General features: G+C 48.7%; 1 protein-coding gene across 3 annotated transcripts in view; it reads left to right on the top strand.

Moving 5' to 3' along the window:
* Positions 1-14,572, top strand: part of MTMR10 (myotubularin related protein 10) — a 60,794-nt gene that overhangs the window by 7,855 nt on the left and 38,367 nt on the right. The window contains exon 3 of one of the 3 annotated variants that reach the window (XM_053272089.1): positions 355-598. The exons of the other annotated variants lie outside the window; for them this stretch is intronic. The gene's annotated coding sequence lies outside the window, so the exon portion shown is untranslated. The remainder of the gene's footprint in view (positions 1-354; positions 599-14,572) is intronic. 3 annotated transcript variants of the gene reach the window in all.

Below are 14,572 nucleotides of genomic sequence, written 5' to 3'. Positions count from 1 at the left end.
AGAGTTAAGAGAGTGACCATTTATCCAGCCCCGAAAAGCGATGAACATTCTTAAGACTTGCCCTGCGTAACTAAATATGCAATACTCTGTGGCTGGAAGTACTCCTGTCGGGCAGGATCTGTGGCTAAAACATGTCAGCAGGCCATGACTTTGGGCTTGCTTGTGTTCCTTCTCTAATTTTTAATGAAAGTGTTGCTCCTCTGCTTATGCTATTTTTGCAGTGTGTGCGAATGTTTTCCTTTAATGTTTACCATTAAACATGCTTTGGTATTCATTTATTATTTATAGCCAGCTTTTCAACTAAACAGTTCTCAAAACTGTTTACACAGTTCACAATCTTCTTTGTTTTTAAAGGTAGATATCAGTAACAACCACTGGAGGAAGATTGTGCTGGAGTTGAATAGGGAGCCCCAAATCCCTCTACTTTTTGTCCTCTCTATGCGGAATGAGTTTTGTTCTGGGCTCGTATATTCTGTTCAGTACTGAGGAAATTCTGAAATAGTAGACTCTCTAAATCAAACAGAACGGACACTTTCTTCCCATAGAGGACCACTCTTCTGCTCAGTAACCTTCTAGAAAGCTCTGGATACTTACCTAAGTAAGACTGTTTTATTTGTTATATTAAAAAAGATTAATTTAGTTTGAATTAAAAACATATATAAAATATATGAATTTAAAAGTTGGAAACTTGATTTAAATTATGTAAATTGGCCCCATTTCTAGAGGACTTAAATGTTATAAATAAATCCTGTCTGATCCACACACTGTTCTCTTCTCCCCATCTCCCCACTCTGTCAACAGAATATTCCGGTTTTCTGTGCTACCAAAACTTTCTTCCTAGATGCTTCTCAGCATTTATAGAATTGGTAAACCATAAGTGCACTGTTGATGTTCAGTTCCTGCTAAACCAGACTTTCATTTTGGGCACATCTCTGTTTTAACATGAATGTGTGTCGTTCTATATTAAGAGTGGAAATACATTTTTACGTCTGTGGTTCGGTGCATGGGGTTGAATTATGGCTTTGGTTCTTTGGAGGTTGAAATGATTAATGTACTAGCCTTCTACCCTTTAGAAGGCTAGCACGTGAATCATTTCAACCTCCAAAGAACCAAAGTTGTAATGCTTCGTAGTGATACACTCTTTATAAAGATGTTGCCTTCTTTGACAGAATCTGCCTACAAGTTTTTCAGATAAGCAAAGCTATGGGCCAGTTCCATCATCTGTTTTAAATTAAGCTTTGCACTGGTATAAATTATCGAGTGCCCATGCTCTCATTTTACTTTGGCTTGATATCTTTCAGCCAGTAGACACATGGGACGTGACCATAACACTGGGGTTGGTTGAAACGGTTTTCCTTGCTTGCTTCTCTCTGTGTTCTACAAAACCTGTGAGACTTTCTATAAAAGGCTGACGTGATAAGCAGCTTTCATTCATTGTTCCCTGAATGGAAGATTCACAGACGTTGTTGACTGCTACTCCCAGAATCCCCCGCTGCAATGGCCTTTGGCTGGGATTTATGGGAGTTGTAGTCAACAACATCTGAGAATCCCTCTTACATGGAACATTGCTTTCATTCAATGGTGGGGACCAGTGCTACCTGCAACAGGGTTCCCAGATGTTGTTGACTATAACACCCATAATCCCCAGAGGCCATTGCATCTGGGGATTATGGGAGCTGTAGTCATCAACATCTGATGACTATGAATCAGACAGTCCTTGCCGTTGATGGAGGGATGCCCATCATGTTGGCCCCTGTTTGCCAAATTCCTGAAGGCAGAGGTTCATGTGCTGTCTGAACTATGATTAGAGATGTCCTTTGACTCCCCACCTGGGAAGGTTCTCTTAAGTGCGGACATGTTGGCAAGCAGGGGCCAATGGCTACATTCTCTAAGAAGAGAACAGTAAGAATAGCTTGAGAGAGTCACATTTCTCGGCTGGTGTAGGAGGTCACCCAACGTGGGATTACATCCCTCCACATGCTCCAGAAGGCAGGAAGTAGAAAGAACTGAAGACTTAACCCCGTGCATGTGGGCGTATACCTTCAGTTCTACTTCCTGCCTTCGCTCCAGGAGGTTCTATCACTCAGCTCGCTTCGTGTATTTTCCTATTATCCGCTGTTTTCTGCTATTCTTCGTCTACTGTTCTGATCTAGATATTTTTCTTATATTCTCTATTGCCTAATTCTACCTATTTAAAAAACAAACAAACAAACAAACAAAAAAACCCTTTTATTCTCTCTCTTGCTGCATCTTTATCTCCTTTCGGCTGCTTATTACTCTGTCTCCCTCGTTCTCATCACCTTCCGACGGCCTCCGTCCGATGGCCGCGAAGGGAGGCCTTGGAATCCTGGCTTTAAGGGAGCAAAAGGCCCGCAAACGGTCTTTCCCGCCAAAGGCCCGAACAGCCGAAAGGGACGTTTTCAACATGTCGGCCACTAGGGGGAGCCTTGCTGGCGCCAGCAGGCCACAGCGGCTTTCCCCTCAGTACGAAGGCCAGGGTGTGGATGCCAGGTCTAACACCAGGCACGATCGCCTCCGCTCGGCGTCCCTGCCACAAAAAAGGCAGAACAGGAAGAAGAAGAGTCACGCCGAGCGGGAAACTTTGCCAAGAGTGCACTCTCAGAGGGCAGCCTCGCCTACGCGGCTGCCCGGGCGCATTTTGGAGGAGGCGTGCTTACTCTCCCCGCCCCCCTTGTCTCCAGCGGCCGGCCGCCCAGCGAGGGAGTCGGCGGGCGGTTCCGCGGAGGACCGGCAGTCCGCTCAGCGGCAGCCCCCCAGCCCTGAACGATCGGAGCACGGGGGAGAGTCGGAGCAGCCCGACAGGCAGCAGGATGATGGCGGCAGCCCTACCCAGCAGTTACCGGTGAGACCGGGGCCCTCGCGGGGGAGCGGGGAGGCGGACCTGCAATCTGTAGGCAGGGGCTCCCCTGGCATTGAACCACCGGGTGGTGACAACCTAGCAGGTAGCCCCGGGAGATCCATGGATCCTGCAGCCCTAAGGAGCTGGATTGAGGAGGCGGTTCAGCGCTCGCTGGCAGCAGCACTGAAGGGGCAGTCCAGGGACAGAGCGCCTAGGCGGCGGGCAGAGGCATCGTCACCTTCGGATTCCCAGGATGAGTCCCCAGTCAGGAAGCGATTTAGGCGCACCAGGAGGGTGACCTCTTTCGCTCGTTCCCAGGAGCTCCGCTCTTCAGAGGATTCAGGGGAGGAGTCTCCCGACATTATGCAGCACAAAGGGGAGATGGCTGGAGTAGAGAGCGGGGACCAGGTTCCCGATACGTCCTCTGTGGAGGATGGCGAGACTCCCGAGGAACAGGGACCGGGGGCGCAAAGCCAAAGACTCTCTCTGAAAGAGGATGCCCAGGCTATCATTAACCGATCCCTGCTTGCCTTGGGTCTGAAGCCAGTGGCACCTGAGGAGGAGAACCCTGTATCCAAGGGCTCCCTTGTTCTCCCCAATTTGAAGCCATTCCAGTCTAAGGCAGTGATGCCTGAAGGGTTCACTACCACTATTAAAGAGGAGTGGTCCGCCATCGCCTCTGCTAAGCGTGCGCCAGCGTCTGCTTCTAAGTTATATGACTTTGATGATGAGACCTTAAAGCTGTTAAAAGTACCTCTTACAGATGCCCCTTTTGGAACCCTACTTAGCGTGGTGGTGGTCCCCAAGGATGGGGATTCCACTTTTAAGGATCCTGCAGACAAAAAAGCAGAAGCAGCCCTACGTAGGGTCCATGATTTATCGGCTATGGCTATCAGGGCCGACACTACAGCCTCATTGGTGTCGAGAGCTTCAGTGTTATGGATTGATGAGCTGCTTAATGACCCGCCGGCAGACGAATCTCAGATGCGCCGCAAACTAATACGTCTTCAAAAAGCGGCTGCCCTGGCAGCAGATGCTACTTTCGATAGTGTGCGCTTCTCGGCTCGAGCGTTGGGCGCAGGTGTGCTAGCCAGGCGCAATATTTGGCTCAAATATTGGAAAGTTGACAACACCTCTAAGGCGAACCTGGCAGCTGTTCCTTATGCAGGAGGCAAGCTCTTTGGGGATGAAGCACTCAAGGAGGTGCTCATTGAGACCCAGGACAAGCGTAAGGCATTGCCATCGGTCACGTGCAAGGAAGATAAGGTTTTTCCTCGCAGGAATACTCAAACCTATAGATCCTTCAGACCACAATTCAGGCAGAGGGACTCCTTCTGCCCTTTTCGGCCCCAGTGGAATAGATCTAGGGGTCAGGGCAGGCAATCGTTTCATACCCAGAACCGTCAATCCTTCAGCCCCCAGTCCCGGGGCCCCAAGCAGCATTCCTGACTCTCTGGCCGGCAGGGTGGGGGCTCGACTATTGGACTTCTGGCACATCTGGAAAGAGTCCGTTTCAGACAATTGGGTTCTTTCTATTGTAAAGCACGGTTACAGGGTGGAACTCTCCAGTCGCCCTGGCAACAGGTTCCTCCTCACCCCAAGATCAAAGAACATCGCAAAGCACAAGGGCCTCCTGCTAGCCATACAACATCTGATGGAAATAGGAGCCATAGAGGAGGTGCCATTGGACCAGAGGGGCCGGGGCATGTACTCTGTAATCTTCACTGTGCCAAAGAAGGACGGGTCAGCAAGGGCGGTACTGAACTTGCGCCCCGTCAACAAATTCGTGATAAAGAAGCACTTCAAGATGGAAACTCTGCGCACCATCTCAGAGGCTCTGCAGGCAGGCGACTTCTTGGTATCCATAGACCTTCAGGATGCCTATCTCCATATACCTATTCACCCCCTCAGTCGACCTCTGCTGCGTTTCTGTTACAAGGGAAGGCATTTTCAGTACCGAGCACTGCCATTCGGACTTTCATCGGCCCCCAGGGTCTTCACAAAGATCCTGAGCCCCCTAGTAGCCATCCTTCGCATGGAGGGCATTCATCTTTATTTTTATTTAGACGACTTGTTGATTCGAGCAAGCTCAGCCGAGGCCGTGAGCTCTGCCTTGTCCAGGACACTCTCTCTACTGAGACAGCACGGCTTCCTGGTGAACCTGGCCAAAAGCCACCTGACACCGTCCCGGCGCCTTCGTCATCTGGGAGTCATCATGGACACTGCGGTCTGCAGACTGTTCCTTCCAGAGGACAGGTTGGAGGTCCTGTCATCCCTGGCCAGCAGAGTGTTGAGGAAAGACCAAGCCAGCCTCCTCAAGTTAGCAAGACTTCTCGGGCTCATGGTAGCGGCCATGGACTCGGTTCCCTGGGCAAGGCTCCACCTTCGCAGATTGCAGTGGGCTCTTCTTCCCCATCAAAGCAGAATTGCGCTGTGGCGAGACAAGAAGATTCTCCTACCCAGGGATTTGAGGGAGGCGATCAAGTGGTGGACAGTTCGAAAAAACCTCGTCCAGGGGAGACCGTTTCTGGAACCAGAAAGGATTCTAGTCACAACAGACGCCAGCCTGTGGGGCTGGGGGGCACACTGCCGGAACGAATCTGCTCAGGGCCAGTGGTCCAGAGAGGAATCCCGTCACAGCATCAATTGGCTCGAGCTGCGGGCAGTGTTCCTGGCCCTAAGGTCCTTCCGGCCGCTGGTGCAGGGTCGGAACGTTTTGGTGCGCACGGACAACACCGCGACCAAGGCACACATCAACAGGCAAGGGGGGATGAGGTCGAGGTCGCTCCATCTACAGGCAGTGACCCTGCTGGATTGGGCAGAGTGGAACTTGTTATCTATCCTGGCACATCATGTGAGCGGGGCCTCCAATGTACGGGCGGATTGGCTCAGTCGACAGCCGATTCAGCCGGCGGAGTGGGGCCTCCATCCCTCGGTATTCCAGTGGGTGACGGAGAGGCTAGGCAACCCGTGCGTAGACCTTTTTGCGTCCAGGGAGAACACCAAGCTGCGGAGGTTCTATACGCGCTTCCCGTCGGAGGGGGCGGAAGCAGTGGACGCTCTGTCGACACCGTGGCCTCGTTCGCTGCTGTACACCTTTCCTCCAGTTCCTTTACTATCTCGGTGCCTGAGGAAGCTTCGGGGGTCCCGGTCCTCCATGATTTTGATCACGCCCTACTGGCCCAGGAGACCCTGGTTCTCCGAAATCGTGGCGCTGGCCGTGGAAAGGCCCCTCAGACTTCCTTGTCGTCCAGACCCGCTACAGCAAGGCCCAATTCTCCACCCAGAACCAGAATGGTTGCAACTGACCGCGTGGAAGCTGAGCGGGCTATCCTAGGCCGGGAAAGATTGTCGGAGCAGGTTATTGAGACCATCCTCGCCTCCAGGAAGGATTCTACCAATAGGATCTATCAGTCAACTTGGAGAAGTTTTCTTCGTTGGGCGGCTCGGCGTGGTCTGCAGCCCGACAATTGTAAGTTGCGGGAGCTACTGGATTTCCTGCAGGATGGTCTCTCCATGGGCCTAAAACCTAACACCCTCAAGCGGCAAGCGGCGTGTTTGGTCCAGATGCTGTTCCCACAACAGCGTGCCTCCCAAGCTAAACACCCTCTTTTACAGAAATTCTTGAGAGGGGCAGCACACTTATCGCCGCCAGTCTGTCACCGTTTCCCATCCTGGGACTTGCATGTGGTGCTGCGAGGGCTTCAATTTCACCCGTTCGAGCCGCTGCGTTCCACCTCTCTTCAGCTACTTTCATGGAAGGTGGCCTTTCTAGTGGCTATAACATCGGCCAGAAGGGGCTCGGAGCTGCAGGCCTTATCCGTTAAGAGTGGCCTGTGTGTCTTCTCTAAGGATGCAGTTCGACTCATTCCCGATCCGTCCTTCGCTCCCAAGGTGAACTCAATCTTCCATAGGGCTGCAGACATCTTTCTTCCCTCATTCTGCCCAGAACCTAGACACCCTGCTGTGAAGGAATGGCACCGTTTGGATGTCCGTCGGGCGCTAAAGGTCTACCTACATAGGACGGAATCATTTAGGAAATCTGACGCCCTGTTTGTAGCATTCAAGTCGGCCAAGTTGGGTCTGAAGGTTTCAGCAGCAATCATCGCCAGATGGGTGAAGTCCTGTATCGTGGAGTCGTATAGGTTGCAGGACCTGCCAGTTCCTGATCAGGTTACGGCCCACTCGACAAGATCAGCGGCCACGTCGGCGGCACTGTCCTCCGCGGCATCGCTGGAGGAGATCTGCAAGGCAGCTACGTGGTCGTCTCCATTCACGTTTTCAAGACATTATAAGTTGGACGAGCACGCCTCGGCAAGGGCGGCCTTTGGTCGGAGGGTCCTTCAGAGGGTCCTTCCGGCTCAGTAGATCCAGTGTTTGGGGACTCTTGTTTCCCTCCCGTGGTTGGTGCTGTGGTATCTCCCACGTTGGGTGACCTCCTACACCAGCCGAGAAAGGTACATTGGTACTCACCGTGAAGGTGTCTTCTGGCTGGTGTAGAAGAGGTCACCCAAGGCCCACCCGGGGTTTGTTTCTTTTCCTTGGCTGGATCTCTGACCCGGGAGGGAGGGCTACTCTGTTCTGCTCTTCCTCTTCTTGTCCTGGGTTATGTTATGCTATTTTCCTGTTCATGTTGTGGTTATGTTATTTCTTCTGGAGCTTGAGCTGTTTTAGGTACTGAAGGTATACGCCCACATGCATGGGGTTAAGTCTTCAGTTCTTTCTACTTCCTGCCTTCTGGAGCATGTGGAGGGATGTAATCCCACGTTGGGTGACCTCTTCTACACCAGCCAGAAGACACCTTCACGGTGAGTACCAATGTACCTTTCTGGGCCATGTGTGGAACAAGGACTTGTGCAGAGAGATGCTGGGCAGCCTCGTTTGAGTGGGTGTAATTCTGCTGCATCTCTGAATTGGAAACGATGGAATGCTCCAACTGTATCACCTCCAAAGATGCAGCAGGATTATCTGCCCCTACCAGCAGTCAGCTGGATGGATGGATGTCTGGCCAGTGCAGTGAGTCATGCAGAGATGTGGCAGGCAGCCTCTTCTGTGGGTGAGTGGTGGTGGTATTATTAAAAAATAATAATTCTGTATCCCATTACTTATTAGAATTACTCAGTGCCTGAAAAGAAAAGCTAAAAAGAAAAAAGAGGGGGCGCGCTTATGGTGGTGCCCTATTAGTTCTCTTGCAGCACGTGGTTTGAGAATTCCTGTGGCGCTGGTCCATTTTAGCTATATTCCAGAAGCTGACTGAAATCACCCTTCCTTATGACCTGGGCACAGCCTCAACTTTTGAAACAAGGAACTGGAAGACTAACTTGGGAGATAACGGGAATGGCTGGAAAGAAGACCAGTGGGATTCTCTGCCTCAAAAAGAGCTTCACTTGAGCGTACTGGGCAATTACAGAGAATTGGGGAAGTCGAAAACTTGTGTGTGTAATAGAATTAGAGCCAAGCACGCATCATGTTGCAGGATAGTATTTTTGTGGAGTTTTGAAATCCAGGCATGAATTGGGATGGGATGCTAGAGGGTGCAGAACAGAAGCCAGGGCAGGGAGCTGTGTAGGGCTGAGAAGTCCTGGCCCAACCCTAAAACCTTTTCTCTCAACTGCCTTGACTTGTAGAGCTCTAAAAAAACCCAAAACACAACCCTGTCTGTATGGGGTTTGTTGGTGTGTGCCTTGCCCCCGGCAGCAATACGAGTTAGGCCTAGCAATGTGAATGCCTAGGGGAGGGGGGAGATTTTCCTTCCCCAGAGAGAGGGGGGAAGGGGGGGACCTGTGTTTTCCTGGTGTTTCTCTCCCCCCACCCCCAGGCCTTGATATCTCTAGCTAGGCCTCCTGCTCACTGAAAGGGCAATTCTTTCCATGTTCCATCAGCCCGGGTCCTTGGCCGGGGAGGTGGAGTGGCAATGATTTATAGGGAAGATCTCACATTGATTAGGGGCTCTGCCCTGTAGGCAACAGGTTGTGAGTGCCTTTTCGTGATGCTGGGTCTTTGCGATAAGCTTGGGCTGTTGTTTGTGTACCGGCTGCCCTGCTGCCTGGCCTCGGCCCTTCCTGAGCTTCTCGACTTTGCTGCGGGCCTGCTGGTTATGAACCCCAGATCTTTGATTCTGGGGGATTTCCTCACCTGCCGTCCCTGGGTGAGGGTTTGATGATGGCCTGGGATTTCATGGCAGCCATGGGCTTATCACAACTTATCTCTAGCCCGACTCACATTGGTGGTCACACTTTGGACCTGGTTTTTGTCTTGGAGCAATGGCGACGTGATCTTAAAATGGGGGACTTATCTATCTGTCCCTTGCCGTGGTCTGATCACTCCCTAATTCGTTTGCGGGTGGCTGCCGCACCTTCCTTCCGCAGGGGCATTGGACCTATTCGGATGGCCCGCCCCAGGTGTCTTATGGGATCCTGATGGTTTTCAGAGGGTACTTGGGGAGTTTCCCAGCCATCTGGTAGGCAACTCGCCAGTGCTACTCATTGATGCCTGGAACATCGGGGCTACGAGGGCGCTTGACGAGATTGCTCCTGAGCGGCCTCTTAGGGCTCATGGATCTCGGCTTCCTTGGTTTTCTGAGGAACTCCTAGAGATGAAGCAAGTCAAAAGACGCCTAGAGCGCCGCTGGAAGAATACTAAGACAGAAGCCGACCGAGCACTGAGAACAAGAGCTAAGAATGCTGCTCTCCTCCAGGCAGCGACACTGAGTCTCCACTCGGAATTGTGTGTCGGCCCTTCGCTGAGGCACTCTGTGCCCAGAGGTCTAAACTGCATGATGGTGCGCTGGACTTGCCATCTCTGGCAGTAACTATTGCAATCTGCTTAAGCAAACGAATGTTCCTGGTAACTGCCTTAATTCTGTAGTAGACACGATGCATTTTTTGAACCAGGTTTTTGACAGAAGGGAGTTTATAATCGCTCTGACCTTGGTGTGTCATTCTTAACTCTCTACTCGTTTACAGCTCTAGGACAGGAAATTATTGGGGCTGGCTTGGTAACAAATGAGTGATGATTATTTTGAAGTGTGTTAATCTCTGTCAAGTATAAGCAAAAAGCCTCGATGTCTGTATCATTATTATCTTTGATGCATGCTGTACATTATGATCTGACAGAACTTTGATCGGGGCAGATCTTGTTGCTGGAAGTTTCTTTGCTTTTTATTCTTTTCCACTGCTGCCACTGGAATTTAAGTGATTTAAGTCTGCATAAATTTGCATGTGATTGAAAACAGTAGTTGCGAGGAAAGAAGCCGCCTTTGTTGTTACGATGCATGTAGAAGGCAGTGCAGACATCATCCTAAGAGGCATTACCTCCTGTGTGTATGGGTGTGAGAGAGGGAGGTCATGAAGAGAATGCCTCTTCAGTGGTGCTTGCCTCTCAGGGTTTTGTAAGCAGTCATAAGAATAATGTCTTGCAGATCAGAAGGCATCTGTAATAAACAAACCCATTTATTAACTAAACATTACAGCCGTAGCTATAACATACAAAGCCTTCCTCCTCACTGAAGCACACTGAGTGCTATTTTCTTCTAAATCAGGGCTCAGTGGTAGGACAGCTATTTCAGGAGGAAAGAGTGGAAACAAACATGGAAGCAGGGAGCATCATGGGCAGTTCCATCTCACTGAGCAAGTCAAATGCCGGCAGTTTGCTTGAATGCCACTTGCTGCAGTAGCTGCAAAGTGTGTTTTATATGGAACGTAAGTAGACTTGCCCTGTCCCCTGAAATTCCGGGTTTCCCCAGAAATTCCGGGTCTCGCCCAGATTTTAAGCATCTCACCCAGATCCTCCCAGGTTTCAGATTTCATTTTTTTAAAAAGCTAAGCTCTAGCCCTTGTAGAAGTGGAGTTATGGAGCAACACATGCGGTCTCTATTCTGCTCAGTAATTATTTTCCAGCTAATATACATAATAATCAAATTAGGCACCCGGATTTGGAAAGCCAGAATATGGCAACCCTAAACGTATGGACATTGCTGTGACAATCCAGACAGTCAGTTGGGAAGGGTAACTATTTTCTGCATACTTGCAGCTTCCAAGTAGGAGGTTGAATTGTGTTAGACTTCCTAAATTGTGAAAAGGTATTGACTTATTTTGGACAGTCATTGGGCCCAGTTAGAAATTGCCTGTTGGAAATAGTAGTGCTTCAGTCACAGACATTGCCTGCCTGCAGAGGCTTGCAGAAAATTCAGGTTTTCTAAATTATCACTTCACCCAAACAGCCTTTCCATGCTTATTAGGTTGGCCATAGTGTCACGAGGTCCTACTAAACAATACAGCACTCTTTCTGCAGTGTCCACAGAAATAATGTGATTAGTGAACTTAATTATAGAAGTGTCTTAATTTGGAAAAAGCTCCAAATGTAATTTGCCATCAGTTTCTGCATCTTGAGTCTTAATTCATGGGGAGGAATACGGAATGCAATTGGAACAGGTGGCAACAGTTAACAAAGCAGCATGCAGTCTCTTGCGGGCCCACTAACACGTCATAAGACCTCATGAAAATTCCCTAAAAGGATTTTCAAAAAGCACTTCATGAGCTTACAAGGAGAATCTCGGCAGAATGGTGTTTTTCCCTTTTGAACTTCAAAATAGCTACTGTGCACACTGAACAGAAGATTCATTTAGAAGTGGATTAGAGGAAATTTACATTTAAATGCTGTGAGCATACTAATAAATCCGCTCTGTTTTAATATCCAGCACTTTGACGAGGAATGTTTTGTCTGAAATAGCTAGGAGACTGTAATCTGGTTGAAAAGCAAATGTTTTCAACACTATTTCAGTTAAAATACTGCTTTGGTTTCTTGATATTGCTTTGTGGGCCTCCCAAATGTAGTAACACAGAGTTCCTCAAACTTGGGTCTCCAGATGTTGCTGGACTAGAATTCCCATCATCCCCAGTCACAATGGCCAGTGGGAATGATAGGAGTTGTAGTCTAGCAACATATGGGGACCCAAGTTGGAGAACCCCTGAACTAACAAGTGGCTATTACGGCTGGAAAAATTTGAAGGGTTTCATTTCGAGAGAAGTAGCAGTGATTGCAAGGTTTATAAGGTCCCTGCTAACTGTACGAAAAGGCACCCTTTAAAGGGGCAATTCTCTTACATTTAGTGGGGAGAGAGCTACAGGCCCTATCCAGCCTCTGCACAGCATCCCTCCAGTGGCTGTTGCTGGTGTGTCTCTTAATGTTTCTTTTTAGATTGTGAACCCATCTGAGGCAAGAAGTCATCTTCTTTATTATTATTATTTCTGTGTAAACCACTTCGAGAACTTTTGTTGAAAAGCTGTCTATAAATGTTCGTTTTATGAAGTGTGAGCTGCAAGCCAAACACTCTGCTCCCTCTCTCCCTCCCCTCTGCAATGTGTAGATAGTAATACTGCTAGAGTGGTGGTTGAAGATTACAGAAATAATGTAATGGGTCAGACTAAGTGCTCGGCAGGAGAACTGTTTAAATGCTGCGGGCACAATCCTGTCAAACACTTCTTGGCTTCTTGATTTTAATGGGAGAAATGTAAGTATGTGTTTAATTCTTTCATTGAAACCGATGAAGTTTCAGTGATGGGATTCTGTATTTATTCCATAAGATGGGATTCTGTATTTACCCGAATCGATGAGGACTCTGAATTTAAGACGATCACCTTAAAAAGTAGAAGTTAAATACAGGTTATACTGTAATTACACAAAAGGAACAGGACTCTGAATTTAAGACAACCTCCTGTTATTAAACAACTTGGGGTGGGGGTGGGGACTTGGTCTTCAATTCGGGTAAATACAGTAATTGTGGAGAAAGGGCTGGGTTACAAATATCATTCATAATAGAATCTAAAATCATAGAATCAGGGCATCCCTCCTTGACCTGCCTCTGCCTTCTTTTTCACCCCCAGTTTTTCATGTTGCATTGCTGTACAGTCATTCCTCACCAATCACGAGGGTTTAGTTCCAAGAAAACCAGGTGATTGGCAAATTCACGGTTGGCAAGTGATTGAAAATAGTGGGAAATGGGGTTAGGGGAACCGCAGTGCTAAAAATCAAAGGAAAAATACCAAAATATCCCCTAAAATCGTCAAGTGTCAGCAAGAGGAGTGAGCAGATTGAACCTCTGGGCATTTTTTTTAACACACACCCCCATCACTAAAAATCACTTTAAATTGTGAGTAGTTGGCAAGGTCAGCAAGAGGAATGAGTGGATTGAACTTCTGAAACCCCCCCCCCAAATCACGAAACCCCCCCATCACCAAAACATCTTGCCAAACCATGGGTACTCAGGTCATGGTTGGCAAGACTGGTCACGATTTCCCAGTCGCGAATACCCAAAATTGGCAAGGGGATGACTATATTATCTATTTTCTGTGTTAGGGAGCTGGCATATTTCATTTTGGCTGGTTTCAGAAAACTACAGAGCTAATGTTTCTGTACGATGAATTGAAGACAATCTGCATTAAGGCTGCATTCTCATGACCATGTTAATCCTGGTTAAATTGGCTTGGCCAACAACATTGTGATTGTAAGAACCCATGCATGGTGGGAATCTTGTAAATTATACACTACTAGTTGGCATATCTAATCCAGGATTATATCTGGGTTGGTCATCTTGCTGGATACCCTGACCAAGATCTCTTCTTCATGAGAACATGTGCCCCACACCAGTCCTGGCTGCCTGCATGCTGCTCCATAAATGACTATGTCAACTGGCACTCTGGTCTCCCACCCACACTGAATGACCATGCACTCTTCCTCACCCCCCTTGGTGGCTTAAACAGCTCCGAAGCACCCTGGGCATTGAGTGTGGCCAAGCGTGCTCAAAGCTGTGGCTGCCCTCTCTGGCATCTGGGCCAACGGGAGCATGGCTAGTGACACAGTGAAGGCTTTCCAGCATGAGAGCAGGGTCCAGGAGTGCTGGGATTCCTTCTGGGTCCCTAGAAGCTAATGGCTCCTGTGATCAGCTCCCCCATAGCTGCTGACTGAGATTGTGTGGGTACGGCACCACAGCAACCCAGCAATATTGACCCTTTCTTTGCCAGACTCGCCCTCTGGCCTTCACTAACTTCCGAGGACAGGAAAGTGATTGTGAGAACTCAGCCTAACTGCAGTAGATGTGGAAGCAAGACTTTGCTCTTGAAGGCTGTTTGCATTTGTAAGAGTTGGTGTGGAACAGCGAAGTTTGGGCTAGTCAAATGTTCATGGACCTCCTTTTTACAGCTCTCTTAAAAATGCCAGTTGTTTCTTTATTATTATTATTATTATTAATAATAATAATAAACATTTATATCCCGCTCTTCCTCCAAGGAGCCCAGAGCAGTGTACTACATATTTGAGTTTCTTTTTCACAACAACCCTGTGAAGTAGGTTAGGCTGAGAGAGAAGTGACTGGCCTAGAGTCACCCAGCAGTTCTCATGGCTGAATGGGGATTGGAACTCGGGTCTCCTTGGTCCTAGTCCAGCACTCTAATCACTACACCACGCTGGCTCTCAGTGAATGACGCTGGTTCTCTATGAAGCTGCATTAGTAACTTGAGTATTGCTTATCTAACTGCATCTGAAATATGTAACCCAACTTTGATGACAGATTTTTTGAAATTCATATTTTAATTTGGATATAGTTATTTGAGCTGGAGAGGAGTAGGACCATAGGAAGCTGCCTTCTGTCGAGTCAGACCGTTGGTCCTTCTAGCTCAGTATTGTCTACACAGACTGGTAGCAGCTTCTCCAAAG

Source organism: Hemicordylus capensis, chromosome 10 (assembly GCF_027244095.1).
Source record: "Hemicordylus capensis ecotype Gifberg chromosome 10, rHemCap1.1.pri, whole genome shotgun sequence".
Taxonomy (NCBI): Eukaryota; Metazoa; Chordata; class Lepidosauria; order Squamata; family Cordylidae; genus Hemicordylus; species Hemicordylus capensis.
The sequence above is the reverse complement of the archived record's forward strand: the minus strand, read 5'-3'. Positions and strand labels throughout refer to the sequence as shown.